Raw genomic sequence first — 17,056 nt, 5'->3', positions numbered from 1 at the left:
AGCCGCATTATGGATGCAATCTGTCAAAAAATGTTTCAAATGGCTCTGAGCACTATGGGCCTTAACGTCTGAAGTCATCAGTCCCCTAGAACTTAGAACTACTCAAACCTAACTAACGTAAGGATTCATTGGCAAGAGGGATAAGAGAGCATTATAGCAGCAGTTCGCACAGTTCACTGTAGTGAAAGGACCAAAACTAGGCCTGCCGAGGTGGCCGAGCGGTTCTAGGCGCTTCAGTCTGGAACTGCGCGACCGCTACAGTCACAAGTTCGAATTCTGCCTCGGGCATGGATGTGTGTGATGTCCTTAGGTTAGTTTAAGTAGTTCTAAGTTCTAAGGGACTGATGACCTCAGAAGTTAAATCCCAAAGTGCTCAGAGCCATTTGAACCATTTTTGAACCAAAACGAGTGGTGGCGAGATGGTCTGAGGACAGCAGTGTGGAAGAGTGACCGTGGATCCGGCCAGAAGGACTACTGCACAACAAGGAGGTAAGATTGTTCGACTGCCTGAGATGAAGAGACAGCTGATAACAGCCTGTGACAGGAGATGACACTAAAAGAAATCTAACCAGGAAATCGTAACCACACGCAACAATACGTCACCGCGTTGACCTGCAAAGGATTACAAGAGGTGTTGAATAAGTAATACAACACCTTTTCTTCTGAAAGCAAGTAGGTTTTATAATTTTTCAATATAATCTCCGTTCAATCGATGGCCTTACACCACCTTACTGGTGGGGCTTGCAGGTCCGCATGGCACAACTCTTCTGTCGGAGCCAATCCACAAACTGCTTCCCACAGAGTGCATCCTTCAGTGCACCAAACATATGGAAGGCAGAAGGTACAGATCCGGGCTCTAGAATGGATGAGGAAGAACAACCCAATGAAGTTCTGTGACCTCCCTTCGGATGTGCCGGCTTGTGTAAGGCCTTGCACTGTAATGGATAAGAAGAAATTCATTTGCGTTTTTGTGGCGACGAACATGTTGAAGTCGTTTCTCCAATTTCCTGAGGGTAGCACAATACGATTTAGAGTTGGTAGTTGCGACATGAGAACATCATAATGACATCAAACAGAATCCCTTCAGAGTCCCAGAAGACCGTCGCCATGAATTTACCAGCTGACGGTGCAGCTTAGAACATGGTGGTGAGGTGTGACGCCACTCCATGGATCACAGTTTTATTTCCGGTTCGAAGTGATGAGCCCTTGCTTCATCGCCTGTGAAGATATTCGACAAAAAGTTGCCACGATCAGCCTCGCAACGCGCAAGCAATCCCGTACGCATGACCGTCATTGCTCTTTGTGATCTTCCATTAAGCGGCGAGGAACTCAGCGGGCACACAGTCCCTCAACTGGTGGATGAATGCGTCAGCACTGGCAACAGAGGCTTCCAACTGAGCAGCCAGGTGTTTGATTGTAATCTGTTGATCACCTCGAATGAGAGTGTTCACAGGTTCCAACACTGCAGGAATCACCGCTGTGTGCTGCCAGCCAGTACGCAGGAGACTGGACAGTTTCGTGAGACCTTGCGATGTTAACAGACGCCTCGGTCAACGACTCACCGTGCTTTTGTTCACTGCCAAGTCTCCATAGACATTCTGCAAGAGCCAATGACCAACTGCGATGCCCTGGTTTTCCACCAAAATGCCAAATCTCTGCCTGGAACGCACCTCAATTACAGACATCATTTTGAAAGCGACATATAGTACTGCTATCTATCGTAACTTCATGAAACCGTGTGGTCTGAACAAATTTTGCATTTTTTCAATCGGAATTGGCCGAGAGAAGAATGTATTGCATTACTTATTGTACGCCTCTCATACAGCACTGAAAATCTGCATCATTTTTTCTTGTCACAGTTCATAATCTAACTCATCTAGACCTAGTTACGTATATAGTAATATACCCTTTACTGTGTATACTCGCTCCTGTAGAAAAGTTATTAATGATTAAAAGATTCATGTATGAGTGAAAGGTATTGGTGTACGTGCTGAAAATGTATCTGTAGTTGGTGATATGACTCTGTACTACAATTATTAATAAAGTGTCATCCTTGACTCCTGTAACCGGGGGCGTCAGCCGAGAACCGCAAGAAGAGCAGGTGAAGAAATCAGAGGAATGGCCTACCTCAGGGAAGCGTCCTCGCCCCAGCTCTGTATAATATATATACAAATGACCAACCAGTTCCAAACATCACGCGCCAATTTATGTATGCCGATGACACTGCAGTTGCAGCCCAAGGTAACAATTTTATGGATGTAGAGGAGAAATTAACCAGTACCTTGGAAGCTCTCTTCGAGTATTATGAGGCAAACCACCTAAGGCCGAGGCCTTCCAAGACGCAGGTCTGTGCATTCCATTTAAAGAACAGGGAGGCAAATCGTGAATTGAATGTAATATGGAGAGCTGAACGCCTCGAGCATTGTAAAACGCCCAAATAACTTGGTGTCATGTTGGATCGCACACTGACCTATAAACATCATTGTAATGCCACAAGGGAAAAAGTCTCAACTAGAAACAACATCATCAGGAAACTAACCAGCGGATCCTGGGGTGCAAACCCAAAAGTCCTGAGAACTTCAGCCCTTGCGCTCAGTGTGTCAGCCGCGGAATACGCCGCTCCAGTATGGTCTGCATCAACACACGCGAGAAAAGTTGATGCGCGGTGAATGAAATGGCACGGATTGTTACCGGATGCTTGAGGCCAACCCCAGTGCACAAGATGTACTTAATCATGGGGATCGCACCACCCATCATATGACGTGACATCGCTGCCGAAGCCGAAAAAACCAAGCAAGAAAAGGACATGCGTCACCCTTTATTTCGACACCAGCCTGCTGACCGACAGCTTTGTTCGAGGAAGAGTTTCCTGTCACGTACCCGAGCCCTAGAAGGGTCGGCTGCAGAGAATCGTTTGAAAAGGTGGGAATCGACCTGAGAAACCCCCATAAAGATGTAAAAGAAGAACTGGCGCCTGGTGGAGACCTGCGTTACACAGTCTGGAGAACCCTAAACCGTACGAGGGTAGAAGTACCAAAGTGCAAGACAAACCTGCAGCAATGGGGTTTCCTAAAAGAGAATGTGAACACTCTCTGTCTGTGTGGTTCTGTCCAGGATCCTCAACTTCCGCTTATCTGTCCATATCTAGACCAGCCCTGCACAATGAATGACTTATGGGAGGCAAATGACAAGGCCATATTGGCTGCTGATTTTTGGAAGTTTGAAGTCTAGTTCCGGACACGGAAAATAAGTAAGTATAATGTTGTGCTTTATATACGCTCTTCAAATTCTGTTAAATTTCAAAACTTTAGTGTTTCTCAACAATTGAAAAACAATAGGTCCATTCCTCTGAATACCGTTATTTCTAATCAGTTCCACAACGCCATACATTTTCCAAGCACCAACTCTGCAAACAATAACAAATGTTACTGGGACCTTCAGATTGCATGTGATCATGAACTGGTCACGGAACAGTCTCGATAGTGTGTTTTAGGAGAGGTCTGCAGTACCTGCCATGATGCAGTTTCTTTGCAAATGTGTGCCAAAATAATAAAAATACTGCAAATATGCTGACAGTCAACAAAAGTGTGAAAATTGGGAGCCAAAGTGCGGTCAAGAAAACGTATTTCATGTTTCCACTTTGTGATCGTAGATAATTTTCATAACGAAATATTTGAGATGCAGAACAAAAAAATCCTAGCCCTAATCACTAACAGTACACTACATATGCTGAACTCTCTGTTCATAAAAGGTTTGCCGATACTCACAGTGTCCTAATGTCCCTTTCTAATATTTAGTAGTTTAATATTACAGTTTTCATCTTCCTGTACACATGCGTGTGCTCTGCGGTAGACTTTTTCTGCTACTTAGTTACTCTTTGAACCTTTTCTTTTAGTTCGATACATGTAAAGAGTGTAAAAATTTATGTAGGCTTTATTAGATACCTACATCGCAATTCAGATTGCTACCAACAAGATTAGTTAGTGTGCAGTTACATACCCTACTTATTACAATTACGCCAAAGATGTTTAAATAAATTGTGGTCAGCAGTAATCAAGCTGTCATCACAATAATGTTTTTCTGTTGACTTTTATTAGTACTATGGCTACAGGCATTCTGGCCCACTTTCTTTACATTTGTGTGGGGCATATTTGTCACAATTTTGGTGTAATAAACTCTGATTTGCTAGAATTTCACTGTGACATAGTGATGAATGGAACAATTCGTTATAGATTTCTTTGATTCTTATCTGTAACTGCTAATACCATTTGTGATCTGGTAGCTGAGACACAGTGCCAAGTTATGGTATTTACACTTTCAATTTCAGGTGTGACAGTGCAGTTTTAAGAGCCAGTAGGTGACATCCAATGTCAAGTTATAGTGCATACATTGTCAGCTTCTATTATTACAACACTACTTGAAATCCAGTAACTGACACCCATAGTCAGCCACTATCACCATGCAGTTCGCGTAATGGTAGTGACCATGATTAGAGTAATAGCAGTCATCATATTAACAGACCACAGTTGCCTTAACCAATAGTATCTGGAAGGAAGAAAAATTAGGATTTACTGTCCTATCAACATCAAGATCATTAGAAATGGAGCATAAACTCAGATTGTTTCAAGGACAAGGGAGGAAATCGGCTGTGCTGTTTCAAAGGAAGCAGCCCAGCATTTGCCTAGAGCTATTTAGGGGAATCACAGAAAACCTCAGTCTGGATCCGTGGATGCAGATTTGAACCTTCATCCTCCGAAATGCAAGTCCAGTGTACCAACAACTGTGCTGCCTCACTTGATTAGTATCTGGATGTTAAAGCAGTTACTGTGACAACTGACCACAATTGCCACAGTTGTGTTTGGAATAATGACAGTCACCTTGTCAACTGACCATCATTCCAAAATTATGTTTGAGTAATAATAGTCCTACCCCAGTAGTATCCACCATGTATTTGGAGTAATGGCAATCACCATATGCTAACTGACCATCATTGCCCCAATAGTATTCACCATGGATTCAGTGCATTGGTGGTCACCATATGTCAACTGACCATCATTGCCCCAGTATTACACCTGTGGTAATAGGCACCTTGTCAAATGACCATCATTGTCCCACAGTAGTATCTGAGGTATAGCGGTCACCATATTTCATCTAACCACCATTGCCCTACAAAGGTATCCCAAATAATAGTAGCCATTGTGATTGAGGACACAAGTATTTGGCCGATCACTGTAAAAACTTCATACTAGGGAGGAAGACTAAGACCACAACACTACACCGTGATCATCAGACTCTGACACTAGTGTTATACAGGATGTACACAAGCACTGTGTTTGGTATTATGCAGATTCCAATACAGGGGAGAAAGGCTCTGATAGCTGTATACACTGTGCCCTGATGATCAGTTTTGTCAGGTGTTGTAAAGGTTTTAACTAGTTTTTTGACAAATAACCTGACCATCACTGCCCAAGTTTCTTACAGTTTCATGCAGCATGGTGATGTGTAGAGTAGACTGTTATATTTCATGTAACATAAGATGTATGGGGACATTTGTTACAATTTTGCTGTAAGATGTCAATGAATCGGGCACTGTGCAACAGTTTTACTGTAAACTGCTAATTTTTAGAATAATTTGTTACAATTTGCTGTAACATCATGATATACAGGGTGTTACAAAAAGGTACGGCCAAACTTTCAGGAAACATTCCTCAAACACAAATAAAGAAAATATATTATGTGGACATGTGTCCGGAAACGCTTAATTTCCATGTTAGAGCTCATTTTAGTTTCGTCAGTGTGTACTGTACTTCCTCGATTCACCGCCAGTTGGCCCAATTGAAGGAAGGTAATGTTGACTTCGGTGCTTGTGTTGACATGCGACTCATTGCTCTACAGTACTAGCATCAAGCACATCAGAACGTAGCATCAACAGGTTAGTGTTCATCACGAACGTGGTTTTGCAGTCAGTGCAATGTTTACAAATGCGGAGTTGGCAGATGTCCATTTGATGTATAGATTAGCACGGGGCAATAGCCGTGGCGCGATACGTTTGCATCGAGACAGATTTCCAGAACGAAGGTGTCCCGACAGGAAGACGTTCGAAGCAATTGATCGGCGTCTTAGGGAACACGGACCATTCCAGCCTATGACTCAAGACTGGGGAAGACCTAGAACGATGAGGACACCTGCAATGGACGAGGCAATTCTTCGTGCAGTTGACGATAACCCTAATGTGAGCGTCAGAGAAGTTGCTGCTGTACAAGGTAACGTTGACCACGTCACTGTATGGAGAGTGCTACGGGACAACCAGTTGTTTCCGTACCATGTACAGCGTGTGCAGGCACTATCAGCAGCTGACTGGCCTCCACGGGTACACTTCTGCGAATGATTCATCCAGCAATGTGTCAATCCTCATTTCAGTGCAAATGTTCTCTTTACGGATGAGGCTTCATTCCAACGTGATCAAATTGTAAATTTTCACAATCAACATGTGTGGGCTGACGAGAATCCGCACGCAATTGTGCAATCACGTCATCAACGCAGATTTTCTGCGAACGTTTGGGCAGGCATTGTTGGTGATGTCTTAATTGGGCCCCATGTTCTTCCACCTACGTTCAATAGAGCACATTATCACGATTTCGTACGGGATACTCTACCAGTGCTGCTAGAACATGTGCCTTTACAAGTACGACACAACATGTGGTTCACGCACGATGGAGCTTCTGCACATTTCAGTCGAAGTGTTCGTACGCTTCTCAACAACAGATTCGGTGACCGATGGATTGGTAGAGGCGGACCAATTCCATGGCCTCCACGCTCTCCTGACCTCAACCCTCTTGACTTTCATTTATGGGAGCATTTGAAAACTCTTGTCTACGCAACCCCTGTACCAAATGTAGAGACTCTTCGTGCTCGTATTGTGGACGGCTGTGATACAATACGCCATTCTCAAGGACTGCATCAGCTCATCAGGGATTCCATGCGACGGAGGGTGGATGAGTATATACTCGCTAACGAAGGACATTTTGAACATTTCCCGTAACAAAGCGTTTGAGGTCACGCTGGTACGTTCTGTTGCCGTGTGTTTCCATTCCATGATTAATGTGATTTGAAGAGAAGTAATAAAATGAGCTCTAACATGGAAAGTAAGCGTTTCCGGACACATGTCCACATAACATATTTTCTTCCTTTGTGTGTGAGGAATGTTTCCTGAAAGTTTGGCCGTATACCTTTTTGTAACACCTTGTGTGGGGCAGTCTGGAACATTTCTTCTGTAACATTTTCCGGATGTGATATTTTGTTACAATTGTTGCTGTAACATCAATGTATGAGGCGATTTGTTACAGCTTTGCTACAACATGTAGTGTAAGGGGTCATTTGCTACATTCTGAGCAACATGGAGCAGTTTGTTACAGTTTAGCTGAAACATGGTTTTTCATGGAGTGTTTTGTTACATTTTTTGCTATAACGTAGCGATGTTTGGTGCAGTTATCAACATTTTTCTTGAACATGTCAATGTATAATGATATCTTTTATAATTTTGCTATAATATCGCAATATATGGGACAATTTGTTACGGTTTCGCTATAACATATCAATCTATAGGGCAAACTGTCATAATTTTGAATAACACAATGATGTATAGAGTAATTTATTGCAATTTTGTTGTAACATCTGAATATATAGGACAATTTGTTAAAAGCTTGATGTAACACAGGGATGTAGGGGGCAGTTGGCAATATTTCTGCTGTGATGTAGAGCTGTTTGTTACAGTTGTGCTGTAACATCGTTTTGGATGGGTCGTTTTAGCAGTTTTTGCCATAGCATGGCAATGTAGGGGGCAGTTTGTTAGAATTTCGTGTAACATGATAATTTATGTGGGTATTTGCTACAATTTGCCGTATCATGTCAATGTATAGGGTAATTTATTAAAATTTTCCAATATGTATGGAACAATTTTTACAATTTTGCTATAATATGAGCTGATATGTTACAATTTTGCTGTAAAATATTGATGTAATAATGGCAAGCTGTCATGCAGTCTCCACTATGTGATAGCACAAATTAGCATATCAGCGGAAGACGACAAACATTTTGTACTACAAGATAATTTAACACGCTATCATTGGGGCTGCTACAATGTTTGGCTTACTTTTATGTCGGTTCTAGCGGATCTAAGGTGAGTTTTTCATGGGAATAACGTTGTTTACAGTGGTACAATTATTGCACTATTTTCATCAATAAGAACCCTTTAAGTTGTAAATTAGATCATCAGTAGTGTCCTTACATATTCACCAATGCTATGGAAGACATCTTCACGTATATTGATCCTTTAACATGTCGTGGAGATATCGAACTAAACTCATTGGCTAATCTGTAAATTATATCAACAGTGTCAATGAGAAGGCCACACATATTCTGATAAGTAATGCAGATAATTTAAATGTGGAAACATTTAACTAAGGGTCCATTGTGGCTTGCAAAATGTGGTACAGATATTGAACTTCAATCATCGACGAGTGCTGTTAACCTGTACATTTTAAATCAATAGTTCTACTGAGTGAAACCTGTGGTTTTTTTCACATTACAGAGCAATTAGGTTATGGCAATAGTGCCATAAGTGTCTCGTACTCAAAATCGTTACGTGTTTCGTTAAATAATTTTATTTGTTGCAAGTTCAGATTTTTGTTTGTGATCAGAGTTCTATATTTGTACTTGTATATTACAATAAGCAACCTGCGTGTGTTTTTTACTCGAAATCTTTACATATTTGATAAATAATTTTATTTTGGTTCAAAGATCATATTTTTGGATAAACTTTCGTATTTGTGTGTGGAACATTGTCGATTATTTTCTTTGGCAATGCTGTGTTCATGTCTCGTATTCTGAGTATTACAAAGTTATATTTCTGTATTACAAAATACGCAGCTTAAATGATATATCGAGTTACAAATCTTGTCAAAATGGTGCTTCGTCAATTCATTTGTCTTTGGTTATGTTGTGTGCTTACATCTTATATTTGCAGCATTATCGTTAGATTTTGGTACTATTTAATACTTGATTATAGAAAAGAAAAAAGCGCAGTCTGTAAAATTTTTAGAGAGTCTTGGCACCATAGTTCTAATTGGTATGTGTTGCAACTTCCTCATAACTTGGTTTTTGTACATAGCCCCATTTAGACATAAAATAAAGTGTCAATAGCCTGCTTAGCATGTTATTTTCAACCACACATATTATGTACTAATATAGAAAGTAACCATTACTGAGAGAGATGAAATTTACTGATGAGACAGTACAACGTTTGACACAAACAGTTTTTACTGATGTATAAAACAGAGAGAGAGAGAGATTAAATATACTGATGAGGCATAATTTTCGATGTTTACGCTTTTTGGTAGATACTATAGGTGTGGAAATACAATGAGTTACACCCATTATGTTTTTCTTAATATCGTGTTTGCACATGAGGTTTTATTCAGGATTCCAATACACCATAGTATTCTCCACTCTTTTGGCTACAAAACCCTATGTTTTAACATTATCTCGTTCAATGCGACGGCCTTACGCCACTTTACTGAGAGGGTCTGTACGCCTGCATCATAGCATTCTACAGAAGGTGCGAGATCCCAGCTATGTGGTTGATGAAGAAGAACAGGCCAACGAGTTTTGTAAACTCCTCCTGGGTGCGCAGACGTGTGTGGGGCCTTGCGGTGTCACGGAGAAGCAGAAGTTCGTTTCCGTTTTTGTGGCGACGAACACGCTGAAGTTTCTTCTGTAGAACATCAAAGAGAATAAGCCCTTCGGAGTCTCAGAAGGCCGTCCCCGTGAGTTTACCGGCTGCTGGCGCGGCTTTGAATCTTTTCTGCGGAGGTCAGATGGTGCGACGCCACTCCATGAATTGCCGTTTTGTTTCCGGTTCGAAGTGACAAACCCATGTTCAGTTGCCTCTGACGATGCTCGACAAAATAATGTCACGATCAGCCACGTAAGCACAAGCAATTCCGCACCGATGGTTCTTCGTTGGTCCTTATGATCTTCTATTAGGAGGCAAGGAACCCAGCAGCCACACACTTTTGACTACCCCAAACAACAGACGTGTTTATCGGCACTACCAACAGAGACGACCAGTTGTGCAGCGAGGTGTTTCATTGTGATTCGTAGATCACCTCGAATGAGAATGTCCGAACGTTCCTACATTGCAGGAGTCACAGCTGTATGCGGTCGGCCGGCACGCAGTCGATTGGACTGGTATGCGCAGCCTTGTTGCTATAATGACGGACGCCTCGCCCAACGATTCACCGTGCTTTTGTTCATTGCCAGGTCTCCGCAGACATTCTGCAAGCGCCTGTCAATATACGCGGCGCTCTGGTTTTCCCCCAAAAGAAACTCAATGACAGCTCTCAGCTTGGAACGCACCTCCATTACATTACGTATGACTCTACCACCTACCGGAGCTTCATAAAACTATAGGGGCTGAAGGGGAAATACTCCATGACGTACCATAATAAACTCTGAATTTTTTCAACCGAAACTGGTCGAGAAAAAAGAATGTGTTGCATTACTTATTGAACACCCCTCGTAAATTAACACACACGCCAGGCAGAGATACAAAGTTCAGATACATGTTGTGTGCAAAAAAGTCTCTAGGGCTATAAGAGTAACGAAACTAAACCAGGAGGTTATCAGGGAATCAATTTCTGATTCAGCCATTGTTATACAAGGTAAATAAATAGATCTTATAATTACATGTTCCCCTGAGACATTTAAGTCCCTTTTTATTATCAACGACAATGATCGAAGCAGACGAAATGCATTAAAATTTGTGCTGCAGCCGGGACTCGAACCCGGGTCTTCTTATTCGCTAAGCAAATGATGCTAACCATTACGCCACCGCAGTACTACGGCCAACATTAGTGCGCGAACTACTTAAGCTTAGCGGTGACAATGTTCTCGAAACCGAAACGTTCTTCTCGTTCCAAATCAGGACAGAAAGGCAAGCACATAACTCTGACCATCAACCAGAAACTGGAGACCATCAAACGCCTGCAGAAAGGTGAGAGCAGAAATATTTTGATGAATGAATTTGATATTGGCTTGTCAACCGTTTACGACATAAACAAGATGAACTAATGAAATTTTCTGTCAGTCGGGAACAACTGAAAAACTGGCTTCGAGCAAAACATTTAAAAAATCAGAACTGCAACAGTTCAATAGCGTATCGGACAAGTGGTTCAGCGCGATATGCTCCGCAGGAAAGACTGTAATGGGGCCAATGTTCACTGAAAAGCCAAACAAGTTGCTCGTGATTTAGATTTTGCAGAAAGTGAATGCAATGTTTCTGATGGTTGCTTCAGGAAGTTTTAGTTTCGACATGGAATTCGAAGATTTGATGTAACTGGAGAACCACAATCAGCAAACCAGCAGAAAAATACAAAGACGAAATTCAAAAAATTATCGTAGATACACTATGTGATCAAAAGTATCCAGACATCCCCAAAAACATACTTTTTCATATTTGGTGGATTGTGCTGCCACCTACTGCCAGGTACTCCATATCAGCGACCTCAGTAATCATTAGACATCGTGAGAGAGCAGAATGGGGCGCTCTGCGGAACTCACAGACTTCGAACGTGATCAGTTGATTGGGTGTCACTTGTGTCATACGTCTGTACGCGAGATTTCCACACTCCTAAACATCCCTAGGTCCACTGTTTCCGGTGTGATAATGAAATGGAAACGTGAAGGGACACGTACAGCACAAAAGCGTACAGGCCGACCTCGTCTGTTGAATGAGAGAGACCACCGACAGTTGAAGAGGGTCGTAATGTGTAATAGGCAGACATATATCCAGACAATCACACAGAAATTCCAAACCGCGTCAGGAGCCACTGCAAGTACTATGACAGTTAGGCGGGAGGTGAGAAGACTTGGATTTCATGGTCGAGTGGCTGTTCATAAGCCACACATCACACTGGTAAACGCCAAACGACCCCTCACTTGGTGTAAGGAGCGTAAACATTGGACGATTGAACAGTGGAAAAATGTTGTGTGGAGTGACGAATCACGGTACACAATGTGGTGATCCGATGGCAGGGTGTGGGTATGGCGAATTGCCAGTGAACGTCATCTGCCAGCGTGTGTAGTGCCAACAGTAAAATTCGGAGGCGGTCGTGTTATGGCGTGGTCGTGTTTTTCATGGAGGGGGCTTGCATCCCTTGTTGTTTTGTATGACACTATCACAGCAGAGGCCTACATTGATGTTTTAAGCACCTTCTTGCTTCCCACTGTTGAAGAGCAACTCGCGGATGGCGATTGCATTTTTCAACATTATCGATCATCTGTTCATAATGCACGGCTTGTGGTGGAGTGGTTACACGACAATAACATCCTTGTGATGGATTGGCCTGCACAGAGGCTTGACCTGAATCCTATATAACACCTTTGGGATGTTTTGGAACGCCGACTTCGTGCCAGGCCTCACTGACTGACATCGATACCTCTCCTCAGTGTAGCACTCCTTGAAGAATGGGCTGCCATTCCCCAAGAAGCCTTCCAGCACCTGATTGAACGTATTCCTGCGAGAGTGGAAGCTGTTATCAAGGCTGCGGGTGGGCCAACACCATATTAAATTCCAGTATTACCAATGGAGGGCGCCACCATCTTGTAAATCATTTTCAGCCAGGTGTACGAATATAATTGTGGTGTCACCGCCAGACACCACACTTGCTAGGTGGTAGCCTTTAAATCGGACGCGGTCCGTTAGTATACGTCGGACCCGCGTGTCGCCACTATCAGTGATTGCAGACCGAGCGCAGCCACACGGCAGGTCTAGTCTAGAGAGACTCCCTAGCACTCGCCCCAGTTGTACAGCCGACTTTGCTAGCGATGGTTCACTGTCTACATACGCTCTCATTTGCAGAGACGACAGTTTAGCATAGCCTTCAGCTACGTCATTTGCTACGACCTAGCAAGGCGCCATATTCAGTTACTATGAATGTATTCTGAACAGATAATATTGTGAATCATCTACCGTCAAGAGCGACGTTCATCATTAATGGATTAAAGTTAAGTATCAAACTAATTTCGTCCGCTTTCTGAATTCTCATTCCTTGTCATGTTCCAGACCTCACGTCAGTATAGTTCTTCCCTCCTCACGCCAGCCTGCGTGAGCTAAAACACGTGCATTTCGGCCTCCACTAGTAACACGGTGTTGGCTCTTCTGCCAACACAACAATAATAATGTAATAGCTGACCACATTAGCAATGCCGATGAAACAGGTCTGTTGTGGCGGTGCTCACCAAGATCTACTCTAGTAGGGGAGATGAATAGGTGGCTAAGGACCAAAAAAAATTGACAGTTTTGACATGTGCTAATAAGTCTGGAAGCCGCCGAGTAACTCCTTTTGTATCTGGTAAATCCGGAAAATCTTGGGCGTTTAAGAATGTTACGAACTTGCTTGTTCATTATGACACTCAAATGCTCAAATGACCGCCACTCTTTTCAAAAACTAGTAATTTATCATCTTGTACCAGAAGTCCAAGAAAGCTTCAGAAACCTTGATCTACAGATGACAGCAAAGCCATCTTCCTTTTGAATAACTGTCGAGCAAATCCGCCAAGAGCTGAGTTAGTTTCTGGAAACATATTTGCTACATTTCTCCCACCAAATGTTACGTCACTGATTCAACCAATGGTTCAAGGAGTAATCCAGAACCTTAAATGTTTTTATAGGAGTTTTCTCGTTCACAGGCTGTGTGTGATGTAACAGACTTTCAAAAAAAGTTTAGCGTACAAGATGCCGTCTATGCTGTCGTCCTGTCTTAGGGTCAAGAACAAAAAGTTACTTTACAACGGTGCTGGAGAAAACTTTGGCCAACTGCAGATCCTACTGAGGAGGATTAACGTCCCGAATAGTTCTCTGAAGTTCTGGGTGTTTCTAGAAATGAAAGCAACAGTCTTTTGGAAAACTTATCTGAAGGTGAACCTGCAGAGTGGATTAAAATGGACAGCAATGAACTTACCGAGCAGGAGCTAACAATAAGAGCATTATTCAAAATCGAGTAAACCATCAACCTATTCACAATCTTGGAGAGAGTGACTCAGATGAGGAAACGGAAGAAAAGGAGAGAAAACTCGGCACTTTTGTTGAGCGTAATACTGATTATAATGCCTCTGAACTTATTGATTTACACATCATTAGAAGTAACTTTTATTCCGAGTGACAAAATCTCGAAAACATAAAGATGTTGGAGATTTTTTAAAGTGAAATAAAATTTTGTACAGTACCTGTATGTAAACTATACTGAAGCGCCAAAGAAACTTGTATAGGCATTTGTATTCAAATATAGATACGTAAACAGGCAGAATATGGCGCTGCGGTCGGTAACGCCTATATAAGACAACAAGTATCTGGTGCAGTTGCTAGATTGGTTACTGCTGCTACAATGACAGGTTATCTAGGTTTAAGTGAGTTTGAACGTGGTGTTATTGTCGGCGAACGAGCGATGGGAGACAGCATCTCCAAGGTAGCGAGGAAGTGGGGACTTTCCCGTACGACCACTTCACGAGTGTACCGTGAATATCAGGAATTCGGTAAAACATCAAATCTCCGACACCGCTGCGTCCGGAGAAAGATGCAGTAATTACGGACCAACGAAGACTGAGGAGAATCGTTCAACGTGACAGAAGTGCAAATTACTGCAGATTTCAATGCTGGGCCATGAAAAAATTTAAAATCAATGATGGAAAACAGCCTATTTTAAACTGAGTGACAATCCAAATGCCGGCCGGTGTGGTCTAGTGGTTCTAGGCACTTCATTCCGGAACCGCGCTGCTGCTATGTCGCAGGTTCGAATCCTGCCTCGGGCATGGATGTGTGTGATGTCCTTAGGTTAGTTAGGTTTAAGTAGTTCAGAGTCTAGGGGACTGATGACCTCAGAAGTTAAGTCCCATAGTGCTCAGAGCCATTTGAACCATTTTTTTGACAATCCAAATCCTCAATATTTGTTTACTTTATGACGGTGTATGACGACTGGTTTCATACCCTGGAGGTATAGCTTCAGGTTATACAAAACTAATACTTCTTGTGTCACGACTTCCAAGGTGCAAATGCTCATAGAAACACGTCACTCCTCGGTAAAAACTTGGATGAAAAGCCAGATGGGCATCCCATCCGAATCATGCCTGACCAGTTCGAGTAAAACCGGTCGTGATACAGTGAAAACACAGTAAACAACTATTGCGTATTTGGACTGTCAGTCAGCTTAATACATATTATTTTACCACCTCTGATTTTAAATTGTTTGATTGTCTTTCACGTTATGTACAAATTCTTTAGCTCTGGTTGCCCGCCTTATACGGTTATTTGCATTCGGAGTACTGGTTTTCCAGCTGAGGTACAAACAAGCAAGAGCTGATCAGCGATCTTGGGCCATACCGTTCTTTAAATAGGTTTTTATTCATTTAAGACAGTAAAAACTCCTTTCAACTGAAACAGTTGTTGCAGGAACGGTGGCAATTAGACAAAATAGTCTGAAGGTTCAGGAAGAATTTGACCAATTTCATTCTCAGTCATTCGTTTGATAGCGCCTCCCACACTGACAGTGTGAAATGTTTCTATATGCTGGGAACAAAATACCGTCTCCAGCTGCACATATAACCGCGAGCGATTAAAGGACACGCTATAATGAATCCAAATCGCCTCCAGGGAAATGCTGAGCGTAATTGGCAACTGAGAAACAGCGCCTAATTACGGCAAGAGGAGTTCATCACAATGTGAAAATCTTGTTTCCAGCTGTGTTACAATATTATTCAATACTTCAAAGTACATCTGTTTGTATTTTAACATCAATGGATTGCTAATGCATTCATCCAGCATTACAGTTCTATTCATGGAAGCTTCTGGTTGCGAATTACTCGAGCGTTTTGTGGAATTTGCAAATCGATCAATTTACCCTCATTTGTTAAGTTTTTCATGTAATCTACGCATTCTTAGACAGCATTGTCGTATAACTGTGCATCATCGTTCTTTTTTTCCTGAAGAACGCTTCTCTTTTAGTGCTTGCACTAGAGTCTGGACTGTCAGTTATTTCACTTAAAAGCTCAGTTAGTCCAGGGCGGTTCTCGTGAATGGCAGATATTCTGGCGTTACATTTCCATCTAGTAATGCATTTACCAACATTACTGTCGAGAATTGCTTGTGGAAGGGTGGGGCGGTAATTTCACGGACTTTAATGTGCAGCCTATTTAATTCGACATATTCACTGCACGCGGAGCAACTAACGAAGAGAGTCCTAGAGAGGCGTCACCATAGCTGCTGGTCTCCCATGCCACCGCAACACTTCTGTTCCTTGCAATGACATCAGGTTACTACGGCAACCCAGCATTTGCGGGCGGCCTGTAATGGCTGTGGCCTCCCTGTTACATCCTTCGCTTCTCCGTCTACCTTAGGTCAGTGTTAAGCTTTAGCACTTTGACTTGCTCTCTAGTGCTGGCGGTTTAGAAGAAACAGCACAAACTAACGTGTTTCTCTCTCTCTGACCAAAGTGCAAAAAAGTTTACTGTAAAGAACAATTACTGCTGCTACTACTACTACTATTACTACTGTAGGCGCCCCGGTGGTCCCGGTCGACTACGGAGGACTGAAAGCCGAGCAGTGACCTCTCCAGTTGTCAGGATGCTAGGAAATGACTGTGGACGCGTCAGAAACGCCAAAGAAACATTATTAATTCATGATACCTTTATTCCTGCCGAGTACAATGTGGCCCACGTAACACGGGCTGGCTGAGCTTGGTGATATCAACGACCTTCCCCGAGTCCTCGCTGACTCGGAGCAATGACACCAGCTTCGGGTCGCACCAGTCTTGTTAGTGCAGTGCCACATGTGGTGACGTAGTGGTGGGACGCGCGTGGTTGGCGGCACCAGGCTGGCCGGCCGGCTCGGCGGCGAACAGCACACCGCTGCACATAGGAGGCTCTGGGTTGGAGTCCCGGCGCTGTCAGCACGAGAGTCTTTCTCGTAGTGCGGAGTGTACTCTATCCCGCCCCATCTTCTTCC

Source organism: Schistocerca piceifrons, chromosome 6, assembly GCF_021461385.2.
Source record: "Schistocerca piceifrons isolate TAMUIC-IGC-003096 chromosome 6, iqSchPice1.1, whole genome shotgun sequence".
NCBI classification, from domain to species: Eukaryota; Metazoa; Arthropoda; class Insecta; order Orthoptera; family Acrididae; genus Schistocerca; species Schistocerca piceifrons.
The sequence above is the reverse complement of the archived record's forward strand: the minus strand, read 5'-3'. Positions refer to the sequence as shown.